Below are 19,976 nucleotides of genomic sequence, written 5' to 3' on the forward strand. Positions count from 1 at the left end.
TTCCAACTGCCTGGTCTTATGAAGGTGTAAAGGGTACATTGAACATAACAGCGCAGTACAGGCCCTTCGGCCCTCAATGTTGTGCCGCCCTGTCATACTAATCTGAAGCCCATCCCACCTACACTATTCCATGTACGTCCATTTGCCTGTCCAATGACGACTTAAATGCACTTAAACTTGGCGAATCTACTACCGATGCAGGCAAAGCATTCCACACCCTTACTACTCTCTGAGTGAAGAAACTACCTCTGACATCTGTCTTACACCTATCTCCCCTCACTTTAAAGTTGTGTCCCCTCGTGTTTGCCGTCCCCATACTTGGAAAAAGGCTCTCCCTGTCCACCCTATCTTACCCTCTGATTATCTTGTATGTCTCTATTAAGTCACCTCTCAACCTTCTTCTCTCGAATGAGAACAGCCTCAAGGCCCTCAGCCTTTCCTCATAAGACATTCCTTCTATACCAGGCAACATCCTAGTAAATCTCCTCTGCACTCTTTCCAAAGTTTCCACATCCTTCTTATAAAGCGGTGACCAGAACTGTACACAATACTCCAAGTGTGGCCGTACCAGAGCTTTGTACAGCTGCAGCATAACCTCCTGGTTCTGGAACTCAATACCTCTTATTAATAAAGGCCAAAACACGTTATGTCTTCTTAACAACCCTGTCAATCTGGGTGGCAACTTTCAGGGATCTGTGTACATGGACACCAAGATCTCTCTGCTCATCTGCATTCCCAAGAATCCTACCATTAACCCAATACTTTGCATTCTGATTACTCCATCCAAAGTGTATCACCTCCCACTTGTCCACATTAAACTCCATTTGCCACCTCTCAGCCCAGCTCTGCATCCTATCTATGTCTCTCTGCAACCTACTACATCCTTTGTCACTATCCACAACTCCACCAACCTTAGTGTTGTCCGCAAATTTACTAACCCACCCTTCTCAACCCTCATCCAGGTCATTTATAAAATTGGTGAACAGCAGTGGACCCAACACCGACCCTTGCAGTATGCCGCTAGTAACTGGACACCAAGCTGAACATGTTCCATCAACTACAACCCTCTGTTTTCTTTCAGCAAGCCAATTACTGATCCAAACTGCTATGTCTCCCACAATCCCATTCCTCCTCATTTTGTATAATAGCCTACTGTGGGGAACCTTATCGAATGCCTTGCTGAAGTCCATATACACGATATCAACCGGTTTACTCTCATCTACCTGTTTGGTCACTTTGTCAAAAAACTCAATAAGATTCGTTAGGCACGACCTCCCCTTCACAAAACCGTGCTGACTGTCCCTGATCAGATTATTCTTTTCTAGATGGTTATAAATCCTATCTCTTATAACTTTTTTCAACACTTTACCAACAACTGAAGTGAGACTCACTGGTCTGTAATTATCAGGGTTGTCTCTACTACCCTTTTTGAACAAGGGAACCCCATTTGCTATCCTCCAGTCCTCAGGCACTATTCCTGTAGACAATGATGATTTGAAGATCAATGCCAAAGGCTCAGCAATCTCTTCCCTTGCTTCCCTGAGGATCCTAGGATAGATCCCATCCGGCTCAGGGGACCTGTCTATTTTCACACTCTGCAGTATTTCTAATACCTCTTCCTTGTGAACCTCAATCTCTTCTCGTCTAGATGCAAGTATCTCTGTATCTTCCTCGCCAACATTTTCATTTTCTATAGTGAACACTGTCGAAAAATATTTATTTAGTGCTTCCCCTATCTTCTCTGACTCCACACACAACTTCCCACTATTATCCTTGATTGGCCATAATTTAACTCTCATCATTCTTTTATTCCTGACATACCTATGGAAAGGCTTAGTGTTAACCCTGATCCTATCCGCCAACAACTTCTCATGTCCCCTCCTGGCTCTTCTGAGCTCTCTTTTTAGGTCTTTCCTGACTTCCTTGTAACCCTCAAGCGCCCTAACTGAGTTTTCACATTTTGTCCGAACATAATCCTTCTTCTTCTCCTTGACCAGGGATTCCACTTCCTTCGTAAACCACGGCTCACACGTTCTATATCTTCCTCCCTGCCTGACAGGTACATACTTATCTAGGACACACAGGAGCTTTTCCTTGAATAAGCTCCACATTTTTAATGTGCCCATCCCTTGCAGTTTCCTTCCCCATTCTACTCTTCCTCAATCTTTCCTAATTGCATCGTAATTTCCCTTCCCCCAGCTGTAACTCTTGCTCGGTGGTGTACACCTATCCCTTTCCATCAGTAAAGTAAACCTGATAGAATTGTGATCACTGTCTCCAAAGTGCTCACCCACTTCCAAATCCAACAGCTGGCCAGACTTGTTACCCAGTACTAAATCTAAAGTGGCTTCGCCCCTTGTAGGCCTGTCTACATACTGTGTCAGGAAGCCCTCCTGCACACACTGGACAAAAACTGACCCATCTGTAGTACTCATACTGTAGTGATCCCAGTCAATATTTGGATAGTTGAAGTCCCCCAAGACAACTACCCTGCCTCTCTCACTCCTTTCCTCTACATCTCTGGGACTATTCGGAGGCCTATAGAAAACTCCCAGCATGGTGACTTCTCCTTTCCTGTTCCTAACCTCAGCCCATACTACCTCAGTTAATGAGTCCCCAAACATCCTTTCCACAACTGTAATATTGTCCCTGATCAACAATGCCACACCGCCCCCTCTTTTACCATCTTCTCTGTTCTTACTGAAACATCTGAATCCTGGAACCTGCAACAGCCATTCCTGTCCCTGCTCTATCCATGTCTCCGTAATGGCCACAACATCGAAGTCCCAGGTACCCACGCTGCCAGTTCACCCACTTTATTTCGGACGCTCCTCACATGGAAGTACACACACTTCAAACCAGGTTCTCACTTGCCAGTGTCAGATACTTCACTTGGGAACTCCCTACTCTCATCCTCTTCTGTACCTGTCCTACAGTTTTGGTTCCCATCCCCCTGCTGTATTAGTTTAAATCAACCTTAATAGCTTTAGCGGATTTCCCCCCAGGATATTGATACCCCTCTGGTTTAGATGAAGACCATCCTGCTTGTAGAGGTCCCACCTACCCCAGAAAGAAGTCCAATTATCCAAAAATCCGAAACCCTCCCTCCTGCACCATCCCTGTAGCCACGTGTTCAACCCCTTTCTCTCCCTATTCCTCACCTCACTGGCACATGGCACGGGCAGCAAACCAGAGAAAACAACTCTGTTTGTCCGAGCTCTAAGTCTCCATCCTAGCTCCCTGAATTTCTGCCTCAAGTCCCCATCTCTCTTCTGACCTATGTCGCTGGTGCCAATGTGGACCATGACTTGGGGCTGCTCTCCCTCCCCCCGAAGGATCCCAAAAACACGAACAGAGACTGTATCTTTAAGAGAGTTAATTGCTCACAGAACTACCTAATACAGCACCAAGGTACCTATGTAGCATTGGGTCAAACTTCTAGATTAGTTAGGTTACCTGGAGATGACAAAACAAATTCAAATTTGGCCAATCCTTTGAAATCATGCCCCAAAATACCAATCTCCAATAAAGTTTGCTTTAGCGTTTTGACAATATTAGCACAAATGAAATGATCCAATGCTTCAGAATATAAAACCTGAAAAAAATTGAACATTTGGAGGAGAACTGCCAAGCCACCAACATACGCAGACTGCCCGGAGAATAACTCTCTTAAAGGTACATTAGCCCTTATAACCTTCATAACACCTCCCCACTGAAGAAAATAAATGAAAAAGTGGCTTTTTTTTTCTATTCTTTAAACCAATTACCTTAACAACAGATAAGGTTAATCGAAGTTCACCCAAACTTCCTCCTGAGGTTTGGTTGCTGTTTTGATAACAATTCAACTGTGACCAACCAATTTAGACCAAACACTCAGCCCTTCAAAGCCAATCGAATTTCAAATCTGATGATATTGACAGCCTGAAACCAATCCAACGATAGGAATTTCAGGTGGAATCAAGGGGGTAAAAACAATTGTTTTTGAACATCGAGGAGAAAGTGAACCAACAGCATTGAACAGCTCTGAAAGAAATCTCAGAAAGCACCCATTATTAAAGGTACAAAGACATTTTATACAAAGATACTCACAGTCAAAACAGCTCAGGGGGAAACAGCAGGATTAAAAGGATGGAAGTAAACAGCACATTCAGAAGAGCAGAAGGAAAGCAGCATACGCTACTGTATGGACTTTGAGAGATGGAATTAATTTAATGTTTCGTAATTGTGTTATTGAAGCAGCATTTTAATTGGGTTGGGGTCAGATAGGGAAAAGGGGATTGGGTTTGTTCATCGTTTTAGTTTAGTGTTCACTACTGAGTTAGAAGAATGAATGGTAATGATTTTCTTTACAGAGTGTAAATCAGGGGGTTTCTTTCACTCAGATGTGGTGAAAGAGATAAAGCTGGTGGGATTAGTGGAAGTAGTAAAGGGAACCTCAATAGAGGTCAAGGAGCTGCAGGAGAGTGCACAGAATACGCAGGGACTACGTGTTGAGTTAGTGCCTGATCTCAATGAAGTCTTCACCTCTGTGGGTAACGTTTACTCAGGAAGCACTGGGGGAGAAAGGAAAGAAGTTGCAATTTCAAGAGATACAGGATCTGGTGAGTGTCTAATACTCAGAGATGAAAGTATTTGCACTCCTTCTGAACAGTTTCCTACAAGAGTGGTAATTTGTGGAATCGATGGACTGAAAATTTGCATTCCTCTGTCTAAGATCAGGTTGGAGAGCCAAATCAAGTTTGGGGAAGTGATAGCGAGAGTTACTGACAGATTGTTACTTCCAGGAATACAGTTTGTTCTTGGAAATAACCTAGTAGGATCCAAGGTGGGAGTGATACCCCGTGTGTGCAGAAGCTGAAGGAGGACCAGGGAACTGAGGTCTTTAAAAAATATACCTTGGATTTTTTCCCAGACTGCGGAATAAAAAAGATAAGTTAAGCAAGAAGGAAGCACTAAAGAGAAAGATGAAGGAGTTGAAGTTCAGTTAGCTGACACCCTGTTTGATGTAATGGTGCAGGGAAACCCTGACCAGACAGAGGGTCAGGCAGAAGTGTTTTATCCTGAAAGAATAATGAAAGATGTCACGATAAAATATCTATATCATGATGCATACTCAGTAATGGAATCAGAATGTATTCCTGAGGGTTATTCTCTTAAGGAGAGAATCCAAAGGTGAAAATGGAGACCACGGCAGGTTAGTGCAGCGGAGTAGTGGGGAAATGCACCAGATTGCGTTGCCAGTTGCGTAGAGACAGGAAGTGCTTTGGCTAGCACATGAATTACTTGTAGGAGGTCACCTAGGTGTGAGGAAGATTCAGGCTAAGATACAAAACCATGTCTGTTGGCCTGGACAGCATAAGCATGTGGTTCAAGTTTGTTGTACCTGTCATACATACCAAATGGCAGTTAAGCCATGGGCAGTAATAAGCCCAGCCCCTTTGTTAATAATTCCCACATTCAAAAAGCCTTTCTCAAGGGTTCTGATTGATTGTGTAGGCCCCCTCCCTAAAATTAAAAGTGGGAACCAATATTTGCTGACCAAAATGGATGTGTCTGCCAGGTTTCTGGAGGCAATTCCATTATGGAATGTTAAAGTTAAAAGGATGGTGAAGGAGTTGGTAGCTTTCTCTACTTGGTACGGGCTACCCAGGGAGATTCACTCAGACCAAGGGTCTAACATTACTGCTAAACTATTTGTGGAAGTCTTGGATAGTTTGGCACACAGCACTTTAAATCAAGTGTAGACCATCCTGCATCCCAGGGAGCATTGGAAAGGTAGCATCAGACCCTGAAGCCCATGTTAAGAGCTTAAAACCAGGATTACCTGAATGTTTGGACTAATGGTATCCCATTCCTTTTGTTTGCCATTCGAGATGCCCAAATGATCAACTCAGTCTTGATGCAGGAAACTGAAGATGGAATTAAACAGCCAATTGGCTATTTTTCAAAGAAACTCAATATCCAACAGAGAGAATGTTCCACCATTGAGAAAGATTTATTGAGTTTGAATTTACAACATTTTAATATTTTTGTGACAAATAATATTTCAGAGATGGTTGTGTATAAGGATCACAACTTTCTTACATTTTTGGAGAGATTTAAAAGATAAAAATATGAGACTATTTCATTAGAGTCTTATGTCACAGACTTTTAGTTAATAAATGATACATGTTGCGGCTCATACAATGTTATTGCAGACGTGTTATCACAGAATTAAAAGAAAATGGAAAGATAAGGTTGGACTACATCAATTCCAATGTTATATAAATGTGCAGAATTAATATGAGGGGAATAATTTATATTAATCGCATTTGTATTTAATAATAATAGCTTTAAGATACAGAAACAAAAATGAAGCCGTCGTTTCATTATGGTAGTTCATTCTTTCTTAAGGGGGGGGAAGGTGTTACAATGTATATGGTCATTTTAAGAGAGAAAGTGTTTTCTGCATTTAGATCACAGCCACCGTTGCCAGTATAGAGAACAGCTGGGAGAAAGGACTGTTCCAAAATAGATACATATAATAGTTGGCTATTCAACTGATACCTGAGTTTTTGTTGCTGTTTTGTCAACAATTCAAATGCAACCATTAATTTTACTTGTGCCCAGGATACCAAGACCCAACTGAATTTGAATTTATTGCATTGAAAACATCGTACCAATGAGAGGGTACAATGTTGGGGAGTATAAAATACAAAGGGAGTTTGAAAATTGGTCAGAGGAACAGCCATAGAGTCAAAGAGCAAGTGACATCTGAAGAAAAAAGACGTTGCTTTCAATGAAATCTCAGAAGGGAATATCTATTAAAAGTTCCTTTTCCTGTAAAAGCAGTTAGAAGTAAGAAGATGGCCTAGGGAGCAGACCATTGAATTGGAAGACTGGAAGGGAGACAGCTTACAGGACTGCATGACCTTTGAGAGATTACATCAATGTAAAGTTTAATCGTTTTGTTAATGGAAAAGCATAAAGTTCAGGTCAGCTAAGAGATACCGGTTAGTTCGGGGAAAGAGTATTCAATTTGTTCATAGTTTTGGTTAGTACTCACTACTAAGGTAAAACAAATTGTGACTTTGTGTGTTAGTTGTGACTTTTCTTAGATAAAGTAAATTGAAATTGAAGGTGGAGATGAATACGATGATTTGCAGGATCCAGCTCCATGAGAACTTTCCACTTCTCTTTTGACTTCTTTCCTGAGGGAAGTTGGAAAGCAGTTTGCAGCTTATTCAGGTTCCATCTCTGGGGCTGTGACACAGCAACATTGACTGAAACATGACTCAGCCAGAACAGAACTGCAAACAGGTTGGGAAATAAAAAGAGGAGATGTAGCAATATTGGTCAAAGACAGTAACATAGCCCCTGAATTAGATACACTTCCTGAATTCGAATCTGTATGGTTGGAGGTCAGAAACAGGAAGGAAGCAGTGACCTTGTTGGGTGTTTATTGCGGAGCCCCAAGTAGTGGGCAGGAAGTAGAAGAGAGCGTTTCTAGTCAGATTATGGAAATTTGCAGGAGAAGAAGGGTTGTGATAAACGGTGATTTCAATAACTGAGGTAGACTGGGTAAAAGATAGAACCTAGAAAAGTACAGCACAGAACAGGCCCTTCGGCCTACGATGTTGTACCGAGGAATAATCCTAGTGTAAAATAAAATAACCTTACCTACGTATCCTTCAACTCACTGCCATCCGTGTGCATGTCCAGCAAGCACTTGAATGTCCCTAATGACTCCACTTCCACCACCATCGCTGGCCAAGCATTCCATGCATTCACAACTCTCTGTGTAAAGAACATACCTCTGACGTCTCCTCTATACCTTCCTCCTAATATCTTAAAACTATGACTCCTCGTCCAAGTCAATCCTGTCCTGGGGAAATGTCTCTGGCTATTGACTCTATCCATGCCTCTCATTACCTTGTATACCTCGATCAGGTCAGCTCTCTTCCTGCTTCTCTCCAGAGAGAAAAGTCCAAGCTTCGTCAACCTCTCTTCATAAAGGGTGACGATGAAAGAAAACATTTAGTCCAGAAGTAGATGGCTGTGCTTCATTGTCCTCAGAGTGTTGCTTGGGTTTTGGCTTAAAATTGACATCTCGGTTTCACAGCTTTGGCATCTTTCTTCTTTGATGAAGTTTATGCCATGAACCGCTATCCTGCTGTGTTCTGCATCGTAGTCATTGTCATCCCTAAGCTGCAGCTGTTTCTCAACTTCCCTCAGGATGGAAGACAAAAGGGAAGTGGAATGTTCTCATGGGGCTGGATCCTGGTCTTCATCGCCTTCATCTCCAGCTTCAACTTCCCCTGCAGCAACAAGTCATAGAGTCAAAAAGGCATAGAGATGGAAACAGCATGGAAACAGATTATTTGGTTCAATGCGTCCGTACTGACCAGATATACTAACCTCATCTAATCCCATTTGCCAGCACTTGGCCTGTATCCCTCTACCCTTCCTATTCATTTGTCCATCCAGATGTCTTATAAATGTTGTAATTGTTCCAGCCTCCATCACTTCCTCTGGCAGCTCATACCACACACGCACCACCCCCATGTCAAAAGGTTGCCCCTTATGCTCCTTTTAAGTCTTTGCCCTCTCACCCTTAACCAATTCCCTCTCGTTCTGTACTCCCCCACCCCAGGTAAAAGACCTTGTATATTTATCCCATCCATGCTCCTCAAACTCTGATGTTTCAGGGAAAATAGTCCCAGCTTAGTCTGCCCCGGCCTCTAGTTCAAATCCTCCAACCTTAGTGTCACAAAACTGGTGCTTTTTCTAAAAGCTGTTCCTTTTCTCAAGGATACTGTGTCCTTGATTTTCTCAGAGGGGTGTAAAACAGTCCGAGCTCTGAATTGGCTGTGCTGTTCCAGAGATTATAAGAGTTTTGGGAGGCCATTTCTTTAATACATAAACATATGAGACTTTAGGCCACAGCTTTTATGTTTACAAAGTAACCTGCGTAATGAAATGGGAGTGGTCAGTCCTAAAATCTGAAGTGTTTTTCGAGTCAGTTTAGCAGAGGCCTGGGTGGAAACAGGCTGCTCGACTCTCTCTCTCCTTCTGCCCTCTAACTTCGACCTGTCAGCCTTTGTTTCATTTTTACTCTGTGTTTAAAGGGGTTTGTTTATTGGGACTCTTGTGTACCATCACAATATCATAATTAAGTCTAGTTTGGATAGCCTTATGTCTGCGGGTATTCTATATTCTGTTATTTCTGCTTTGCACCGTAATTTAAAAAATAATTTTCTGTTTTAAAACCTGGTAGTCAACGTCGCTAACATACCCCAGATAATTTTCACTGTGCACTTACCTAAACAAATTGCAAAGTTACGGTCTGGGCTACCAGCTTAAGAATGTTGTGAGTGGTCTGGCCTAGTCCATAACACATGGTAACATCCTCGGAAATCTTTTCTGAATCCTTTCACGTTTCACAACATCCTTGCGATAGGAAGACGACCAGAACTGCACATAGTATTCCAAATGTGGCCTAACCAGTGTCATGTACAGCCACAACATGACCTCCCAACTCCTGTACTCAATGCTCCGACCAATAAAGGAAAGCATACCAAACACCTTTCCCGCTATCCAATGTACCTGCGACGCTCAAGGAACTATGAACCTGAACGCCAAGTCCCCTTTGTTCAGCAACACAGTCCAGGACCTTATCATGAAGTGTATAATTCATACACAGGTTTGTTTTCCCAAAATGCAGCACCTCACATTTATCTAAGTTAAACTCCATCTGCCACTCCTCAGTCCATTGGCCCATCTGATCAAGATCCCATTTGGCTCTGAGGTAACCTTCTTTGCTGTCCACTGCACCTCCAATTTTGATGTCATCTGCAAACTTATTAACTATACCTCCTCGGTTTACATCCAAATCATGTATATAAATCTCAAAAGACAGCGGTCCCAACACATCACTGGTCATAGGTCTCCAGTCTGAAAAGCAACCCTCCACCACCACCCTCTGTCTTCTACCTTTGAGCCAGTCCTACATCCAAATGGCTGGTTCTCCCTGTATTCCATAAGATCTAACCTTGATAACCAATCTCTAATAAGGAGCCTTGTCGAATGCTTCACTGAAGTCCATATAGATCACGTCCACTATTATGCCCTTTTTGTTCCTTCTTCAAAAAACTCAATCAATTTCATGAGACATGGTTTCCCATGCACAAAGCCATGCTGACTATCTCTACTCAGTCCTTGCCTTTCTGAATACATGTAAATTCTGTCCCTCAAGATACCCTCCAACAACTTTCCCACCACCAATGTTGGGCTCATCGGTCTATAGTTCGCTGACTTTTCCTTACCACCTTTCTTAAGTAGTGGCACCACATTAGCCAACCTCCAGTCTTCCACCACCTCACCTGTGACTATCGATGATAATAATATCTCAGCAAGGGGCCCCGCAATCGCTTCCCTAATTTCCCACATATTTCTAAGGTACACCTGATCAGGTCCAGGGGATTTATTGACTTTTTTGCATATCAAGACATCCAGTACTTACTCCTCTGTAATATGGACATTTTTAAAGATATCACCATCTATTTCCCCACATTCTATGTCTTCCATGGTCTTCTGTGCAGTAAACACTGATGCAAAATATTCTTTTAGTATCTCACCCTGTCTCCTGCGACTCCACACATAGGCTGCCTTGCTGATTTTTGAGGAGCCCTGTTCTCTCCTTAGTTACCCTTTTGTCTTTAACACATTCATAAAAACCCTTTGGATTCTCCTTTACCCGATTTGCCACAGCTATCTCATGTCCCTTTTTTGCCCTCCTGAATTCCCTCTGAATTATACTCATACTGCCTTTATACTCTTCCAAGGATTCATTCGATCTCTTCCAGTCTATAAATCCGCTGTGGAGAAGTCTTCTCAATGGGATTCACAGAGCTCCTCGACATCCTCTGCCTCCACCTCTTCAAATCCAACTTGCTTTGTCAGAGCGACACAATACCTATTGATTGTTGAAGCCCCTCTGATGGTTCAATGCCTTTAAAATCATGGAGTAAATCTGGGGGAAGCTTCTACCAAAGTGCATGCAGGCAGTGCTTACTGACATCACCCCAGACCTCCACCACGGTGTCAATAGCATTCTTAATGTTAAAGCTCCTCCAAAGGTGTCCCTAATACTGGCCATGAGGGACGAACTGTATACTGTCCTCATGATCCCCCTCAGTAGCTGCAATCAGCTTCCAGAATGCGTGCCTGATCTAATAAGCTTTAAAAGCTGCTATTGCAGCCTGGCCCATGGGTTGAATGAGAGAGGTTGTGTTCGGAGGTAGGAATAAAACATTGATGTTTTCAGAAAGCTCACCGATGGTGGGAGGGTGGCTTGGTGCATTGTCCAGAATGAGGAGAACCTTGAAATCCAAATCCCTTCCCCTGCAATCGTTTCTAAAATTCACCCTCAAAGACATCAACAATACGGAAAGAGAAAATGTGCCCCGGCATCAAACCACTTTTGCTTGATCTGAAGTAAACACCAAGACTGGATTTAAGGGAACCGAGGATGGAATCGCCTGATAGCCAAAAGGTGTTCGCCTTTTTTAAAAAATCATTCCCCAATTCACCAATCACGTTGCAGCCAAGTTATGTTGGTGAAACGTGCGATGTAACAGAATTACCTGTGTCTAAAGCAGTTGTACCCTGGATGACTGAGGATATTAATAAGAAAATAAGGAAGATCAATGGAGCATATGATGCAGACGAGAATAATAATAGCAAGAGAAATCAGGAAGATCACCACAAAGGCAGGAGAGAGGCTCAGGCTCGAAGAAGGAAGGCGAAGAAAAAGTGAGAGGAAAAGATGGCACGCTGTGCTCAAACAAACAGGAAAATGTTCTTCAAACAGAGGAATAGTGAAAGGTTAGTGAAGGATAGAGTGGAGCCCAGCAAAGAACAGGCAGAATAAGCTGCTGACTGAAGGAAATGACATGGTAGAGGTACTAAAGGAGCACTTGCTTCTGTCTTTAACAAATTAAAACATAGTGTGAATGGCTGAGTAAAAATATGAATGTTGAGCAACTGAGCAGTATAGTGATAGATAAAGAAGGGGTGCTAAAAGGTCTGCCACTTCAGGGAGAGAATTCGCTGCACCCAGGCAGGATGCATCTAGTTTGCTGAGAGAATTCGGGAAGCAAAGCCATTGACAGGAATTTTCCAGACCTCTCTGTACACAGGAATAGTCCTGGGGGTCTGGACGATTGTAAACACTGGCATCATTATTTCAGAAATGAGCAAATGATAACCCAGGAGCCTACAGACCAAGCAGCTTGACATTATCTGATGGAGCTGAAAATGTGTTGCTGGAAAAGCGCAGCAGGTCAGGCAGCATCCAAGGAACAGGAGAATCGATGTTTCGGGCATAAGCCCTTCTTCAGGGCTTATGCCCGAAACGTTGATTCTTCTGTTCCTTGGATGCTGCCTGACCTGCTGCGCTTTTCCAGCAACACATTTTCAGCTCTGATCTCCAGCATCTGCAGACCTCAGTTTCTCCTCAATTATTATTTACATTGCTCCTAGTAGAGAGGACCCGTGCACACTTTAGATTAGATTAGATTCCCTATAGTGTGGAAACAGGCCCTTCGGCCCAACAAGTCCACACCGACCCTTGGAAGAGCAACCCAACCAGACCCATTCCCCTACACGTAACACTACGGACAAGTTAGGGAGAATAGTGAAATAGTTCCGGTGTGTGATTCTCTGAAAGTGGCAGCCCTATTTTTTAACTGTGACCCTCACCTCCTCCCAGTTCTAGATTCTCCCAGAAAAGGTAACATCTTTTCCACATTGAATTGGTCAAGTCTCCTCAGGATCTTATATGTTTCAGTTAAGTCACCTCTGTATAGAAGTCTTCTACACACCAGAGTATACAGGCCGAGTCTGTCCAACCTTTCCTCATCAGGTACTCAGCACATTCCAGGTATCAGACCAATAAACCTTCTCTGAACAGCTTCCACCATGTTAACAGCCTATGTGTATGGTGACCAGTACTGTGCACTGTACTCCAGATGTGGTCTCACCAATGACCTGACTGGAACTGTGGGAGGAAACCGGAGCACCTGGAGGAAGCCCATGCAGACACGGGGAGAATGTGCAAACGCCACACAGACAGTTGCCTGAGGTGGGAATTGAACCCGGCTCCCTGGCTCTGTGAGGCAACGGTGCTAACCACTGAGCCACCGTGCCACCCTAACTTACTTTATTCCCATTTTACATCTTTTCTTTTCCTCTTCCAACACCATTAACAGCTCACTTGTCTTTTACACTGAACCTCGATACCATTTCACTTTTCTTCTATCTCTGTCAAAAATATAAAATAATCCATTTCACCCCCACCCCCAACTCGGTTCTGAGTCATGCACAATGGCACAGTGGCTCAATGGTTCGCACTGCTGCCTCACGGTGCCAAGGAGTTTGGTGGGTTTCCACCAGGTGCTCCGGTTTCCTTGCATGGTCCAAAGATGTGCAGGTTAGATGGGTTGGCGATGTCAAATTTCCCACAGTGTCCAGGGATGTGTAGATTAGGTGGATTACCATGGGAAATGCAGGGTTACAGGGATAGAGTAGTACGCTGTATCGGAACATGATAGCCGATATCAGAGGGTTAGTGTGGACTCTATGGGCCGAATGGCCTGCTTTCTGTTCTGTGAGGACTCGAAGGATTAACTCTGTTTCCCTCTTCACAGATGCTGCCTGATCTGCTGTGTTTCTACAGCATTCTCTGTTTGTTTCGGTTTTGCAGCATCAGCAATATTTTGGTTCAAATGATCTCCTGATGTCTGCTACTATCCTCCTTAATAATCAGTGGCTTTCTCTCTGTCTTGTTTTCTACAAACCTGGAAATCATGCCCTTTATATATAACATATTTGTCAATGTCATTAATACATGTATTACAAAGATCAGTGTCCCTAAGCTGGTCTTACCTCATTTCGATGGAGATTCTTATCCTTCCTTCAGTTCCTATGGAAACCAGATGGTGCCAGTTCCCAACAGGAAAGCCTGGGCAGTTACCTGGAGGCAGGAGCTCACTGTTTGCTTCTCCAGGTCTTCATCCATCTCCACCATCAGCACCATTTCACTGCATGCTCCATCAACACTGTCCTCTCCCACACTTTGTCGGTGTGTGTGGGCATCACCAAACCCCAGCCTCACCACATCATTCTGGCTGCTTTCAGATTAACTCACCCTTCACTGTGGAGCTCAGACACAATGATGTTGTACCTGTTTTTGCCAGGTTGGTTCACAGTCAGTGGCATGCACACATTTCATGCATAGATATAGTCAGCTCACTAGTCTATCATTGATAGGTTTGACTCTGGTCCCCTTCCTGAATAAGGGAACAACATTTGCTGTCCTCAAGTCTTCTGGTACTCTTCCTGCAGTCAATAACAACACAAAGATCAAAGCCAATGCTCTACAATCTCCTCCCTGGCTTCCCAGACAACCCTAGATTTAGTCCCATCCAGTCCAGGGGACTTACCTATTTTCACACTTTCCAGAATTGCTAACACCTCCTCCTTCTGAACCTCAATCCTGCCTAGTCTAATAGCCTGTGTCTCAGTATTCTCCTCAACAGCATTATCTTTTTCCTGTGTGAATACTGACAAAAAATATTTATGTAGGGCCCCTCCTGTCTCCTCGGACTCTACGCACAACTTCCCACTATTGTCCTTTACTGGCCCAATCTCACTCCTGACATTCTCTTATTCCTGACATACTTGGAGAAAGCTTTTCGGTTTTCCTTGATCCTAACTGCCAAAGACGTCTCATGTCCCCCCCTGGCTCTTCCTAACTCTCTCTTTAGGTCCTTCCTAGCTAACTTGTGTTCAAAGCTGAGCCTCCATGTCACATCTGCACATCACCCTTCTTGTTTCTCTTGACAAGAGATTCATCTTCATTATTATGCCACAGTTCTTCGTTTGAAAACATACTCCCTGTCTGACAGGTACATACTTATCAAGGACACGCTGTTGCTGTTCCTTGAATAAGCTTCATATTTCAATTGTGTCCATCCCCTGCAGTTTCTTTCCCCATCCAATGCATCCTGAATCTTGCTTAAATGCATCTTCATCACCTTTGCCCCAATTATAACTCTTTCCCTTCGGTATATACCTAACCCGTTCTGTAGCTAAAGTAAACATAACCGAATTGTGATCACTATCACCAAAATGCTCACCTTCCTCCAAATCTAGCACCTTGCCAGGTTCATTACCTCGTATCAAATCCAATGCCTCTTGTTTGCCTATCCACATACCTTGTCCGGAATTGTGCCAATATTTGGAAAGTTAAAGGCCCCAAATCAACTATCGTATTATTTTTGCTCTTATCCAGAATCATCTTTGCAACCCTTTCCGCTACATCTCTGGAACGATTCAGAGGTCTTTCGAAAACTCCCAACAGAGTGACCTTTCCTTTCAGTTTCTAATCTCAGCCCATACTCCCTCAGTGGACAAATCCTTATCAAATGTCCTTTGTGCCACCGTAATACTGTCCTTGACTAACAATGCAACACATCTCCCTCTTTTACCACCTTCCCTGTTCTTACAGAAACGTCTAAATCCAGGAAACTGCAACAAGCATTCCTGTCCCTACTCTCTCCGGGTCTGCAAAATGGCCACAACATCGAAGTCCCAGGTACCAACCCACGCTGCAAGTTTACCTACCTTACTCCGGATGCTCCTGGCGTTGAAGTAGACACACTTTAAACCACCTTCCTGCCTACAGGTACACTCTTGAGACCCGAAACCTTATTTACGACCTCAAATCCCTGTGCACTGGAGCCACAATTCAGGTTCCCATTCTCCTGTTGAAATAGTTTTAACCCTCCCAAAGAGCATTAGCAAATATCCCCCCCAGGATATTGGTACCTCTCTGGTTCAGGTGTAGACTATTCCAGTTATAAAGGACCCACCTACCTCAGAATGAGCCCCAGTTATCCAGATATCTGAATCCCTCCCTCCTGCACCATTCCTGTTGCCGCATGTTCAACTCCTGTCTCTCCCTACTCCTCGTCTCGCTAGTATGTGGGACAGAACAAGCCAGACATTTTACTGTAAGGTAATCTAGGTCTGTGGGAGCAATGGCCTATCAGGGTCACTACATCCGAGCAACAGGAGGTATTGAGCAGGAAGCATCCCCCACCGCCCTTCACTTTCCAAAAGGATGGCAAGTGGTCCATGTAGTGTTTAGGGAACCCATCAGCTTGTAGGGAGGAGTCAGGAATGGCAGGGGTGAGGCAGATCTCTAGGAAACAGAGCACAGGGCTTGGTGGGGAACTTGAAGTTGGTGGTGTTCCCATATATCTGCTGCCCGTGACCTTCTAGATGGAAGTGGTTGTGTGTTTGGAAGGTGCTGTCTGATGATCTTTGTTGATTTTCTACTTTGCATTTTGTAGATACTACACACTGCTAGTACTGAGTGTCAGAGATGGAGGGAATTGATGCTTGTGCTAATAGTGCCAGTCAAGAGATCCGCTTTGTCCTGGATGGTATCAAGCCTCTTGAGTATTGTTGGGGCTGCACCCACCCCATGGGTGGGGAGTGTTCCATCACACTGCTGGCTTGTGCCTTGGAGATAGTGGATATGCTTTGTGGAGTTAGGGGTTGATTTACTCACCGTGGTATGTTTAGCCTCTGACCTGCTCTTGTGTTTATGTGGCGAGCACAGTGGAATTTCTGGTCTGTGATAACCCCAGGATGTTGATATTGGGGGAGTCCCAATTTCTGGGTCACTGGGATTCTCCCCACTGCTGTGAGCCCGAAGTCTCCTGCGGGCTCTGCTGGCCACTAAAATGTGCCTGATACTTAAAGCATTGAGCAGCAGAATTAGAACAAATGGCACTGCTGGGTTCAGGATATAATAAAGACACTCGATTGTTCCCCAGACTGGAGATGACAGAATATCAGTTGGCACTGAACAAAACCAGGGATGATCAGTGAGCAAATACTGAGATGTGAACATAAAGTATCAGAAAATGTTCTTCAAACCACTCAGCACAGTCACTGTTCCCAGAACCACAGCTGCTGTCTTCTCAGTACAAAATGTAATTTGCAGATTTGGGCAGCAAATGGCCACATATCGATCAAAGGTAAAAGTACGGTAAACCAGACAGAACAGTCTATTCTACTGCATAAAGGAAGACAGCGTGGATATTACAGATGGGGATGGACCGTAGGAAATGAAACTCTCTCTTATAAACAATTGGAATGTACCTCAATAGCAGATCGAGGATAATAATCAGTATATCTGGTGCTGTCATTGCCTCCAGGTAGCACGCGTAATACATTTTGAAAGACCACACTTCCCTTGCAACAAAATTATAATTGCTATGATGTTCACTATGGGAAGGAAAATAAACAGGAAAATTGATCAAGCTAGTGGAAAAGTTACCAATTGCACAGAGTATTTTGTGTAATTTCTGTGTGTGTCCCTGTTTTTGAAAACGTATTGAGGTATTTATACCCATCGTCATGTAATCTGCTGGATTCAAAAAACCAGCCATTAATTAGGAACTCATATTTGGGATGAAACAGAAAATGAGGGAATGCAGTTTGTAAGAGATTATGTGAAGATTGACACTACCCTGACAGGTTATTAAAATGTAAACAAGCTAATGCAGGAAATATCACAAAGACCATGAGAGATATGCTTTAGTTTCTGAAGTGAAACAGAGGTCAGTGACCCTGTATTGGGGTGGCGGAAATGTCCAGGTTGCTGTTCCTCATCTTTACAGAATCATTCAGAATTAGGGTGGAATGGTCAGCCCAAGTTCCCCTTCATTAGTACCTAGTGACATGTCCTGCTCCAGATCATTATCCAATGAAGGTGGCTAATACAGGGGTATCTCAATCTGTGTTATCCTCTGATACCTACTCAGAGGTAGCTTCCTTGTGCAGCTGATGGCCTATTGATTTGAGATGTTAGAGGTCGCTTCTTTGGAAAATTCGATCAACAGGCTCTTACACATCTTCCACATGCCGCACATTGCTGCTGGGGTGCAGTGAGGGTGGAAGCTGGCAATGTTTGTGGATGTGATGCCAGTCAAGGGCGCTGCTTTATTATCAAGTTTATAGAGAGTTGTTGGACAGACCTCACCCAGACAAGTGGGGAGTATTCATTCACACTCATGACGTGCCCTTTGTGGATAGTGGGCAGACTCTGGGGAGTCAGGAGGTGAAGTATGCACTGTAGAAACACTGATCTCTGACATGGTCTTGTAACACTGGCATTTATATGACTGGTCCAGATCAGACTGTGGTCTATTGCAACCCTTCACCCCCTCCCCCAGGATACTGACACTGGAGAATTCATTGATATGAAGAGAAATGGTTACATTCTCTCTTTTTGGAGATCCCTGATGTTTGTGTGGAGCAAATGCTACTTGTCAGCTCAGGCCGGAATATTGTTCAAATGTTGTTATGCATGGACTTAGTATCTGACAGATGTTGGAGATCAGAGTCAAAGAGTGTGGTGCTGGAAAAGCACAGGGGGTCAGGCAGCATGTGAGGCCAGGAGACTTGACATTTCAGGAATCCTGATGAAGGGCTTATGCCCAAAATATCAATTCTCCTGCTCCTGGATGCTGCCTGACCGGCTGTGCTTTTTCAGCACCACACTCTTCGATAGGATCTGACGATGCAGGAAAGGTATGAAACTTTGTGAACAATCAACAAACATCCTGAATTCTGACCTTATGATGGAGGGATTGTCAACAGTGAAGCAGCTGAAGATAACTGGGCCTGGGACATTTCCCTGAGGAACTCCTGCAGAGATGTCCTGGAGCTGAGGTAACTGACTTCCAACAATCACACCCATCCTCCAATGTGCCAGGAATGACTCCAACCAATGAGAGGTTCATCCCATTTCTCATCATTTTAGGTTTCCTTCAGGTCAGACTTGGTCACCTACTGCTTTGATGTCAAGTGCAGTCTCTCTCACCTCACCTCAGGAGTTCAGCTCCATTGTCTTTGTTTGGATATTAGTTGTTATGGGTCTGGTGCTGAGCAACCCTGCAGAGCTGGACACCAGTGAACTAGTTATTGCTGAGGGAGTGCAGCTCGGTAGTACTCTTCATACACTTTCCAATATGTCGCTGTTAATTCTTATCAGACTGATGGGTGGTAATTATCTGGATTTGATTTGTTCTATTCTTTTAGATTTATCTGTTTAAATCCCTATATTAATAGGTGGTTGCCAGTTTTGTAACTGTACTGGAACAGCTCAACTCAGGGCATGGCGAGTATTGGAGCCATTTACCACTGACAAGATATTTTCATGACCATTAATTTATACAGTGCCTTAGCTGTTGCTTTTGTTAGCTCCTGGTGAGCACTGGAGAGCCTCTACTGAAGCACAATCCATCATGTGGACTACACACCCAGGAAAGGAAAAGGGAGATCAGGTTTAATAATCACCCAGTTATCAGAAGGAAGCCATTTAGCTGATCGTATCTGCATGGGCTGTCTATATGTGTTGACACAGTGGCGAGCACTTACCTTTTCCCCATTACCCTGCAGATTGATTCGAGTTCAATAATCATTCAAGTCCCTCTTCATTGTCTCAATACAACCGGACCAAGGCTCCTTCTCCAACAACTGTCAAGTTGATTATTTATTACAAATGGAACCTGAAAATGTATTATTTGTCAGAAATGGAAACCATAAGCTTAACATACTCTCTTTCACAGGATACCATGTGGTCCAAACTTACAGCAATATTCTGTAGTTTATTGGATCAGGCTAAACTTATGGAGAGATAAGTGAGCATTTCAGGTTGATGCTGATCCATTAGCACTCCCAGCCTTTTCTGTTCTTATTTCAGATTTCCAGCACCTGCAATATTTTGCTTTAGTTCAATCATTTTATAACTTTCCATTAATATTGACAGAATGGTCCATTTCTCTGAAGTCTCAGGAACTGTTTGGAGTGACCTCAATCTGACAGTTGGAATGCTTTCTCAATTCTGTGGTAAATGG

Source organism: Chiloscyllium plagiosum, unplaced genomic scaffold, assembly GCF_037043375.1.
Source record: "Chiloscyllium plagiosum isolate Xiang-an unplaced genomic scaffold, Cpla_swu_hap1 HiC_scaffold_12, whole genome shotgun sequence".
In the NCBI taxonomy this organism is placed as follows: Eukaryota; Metazoa; Chordata; class Chondrichthyes; order Orectolobiformes; family Hemiscylliidae; genus Chiloscyllium; species Chiloscyllium plagiosum.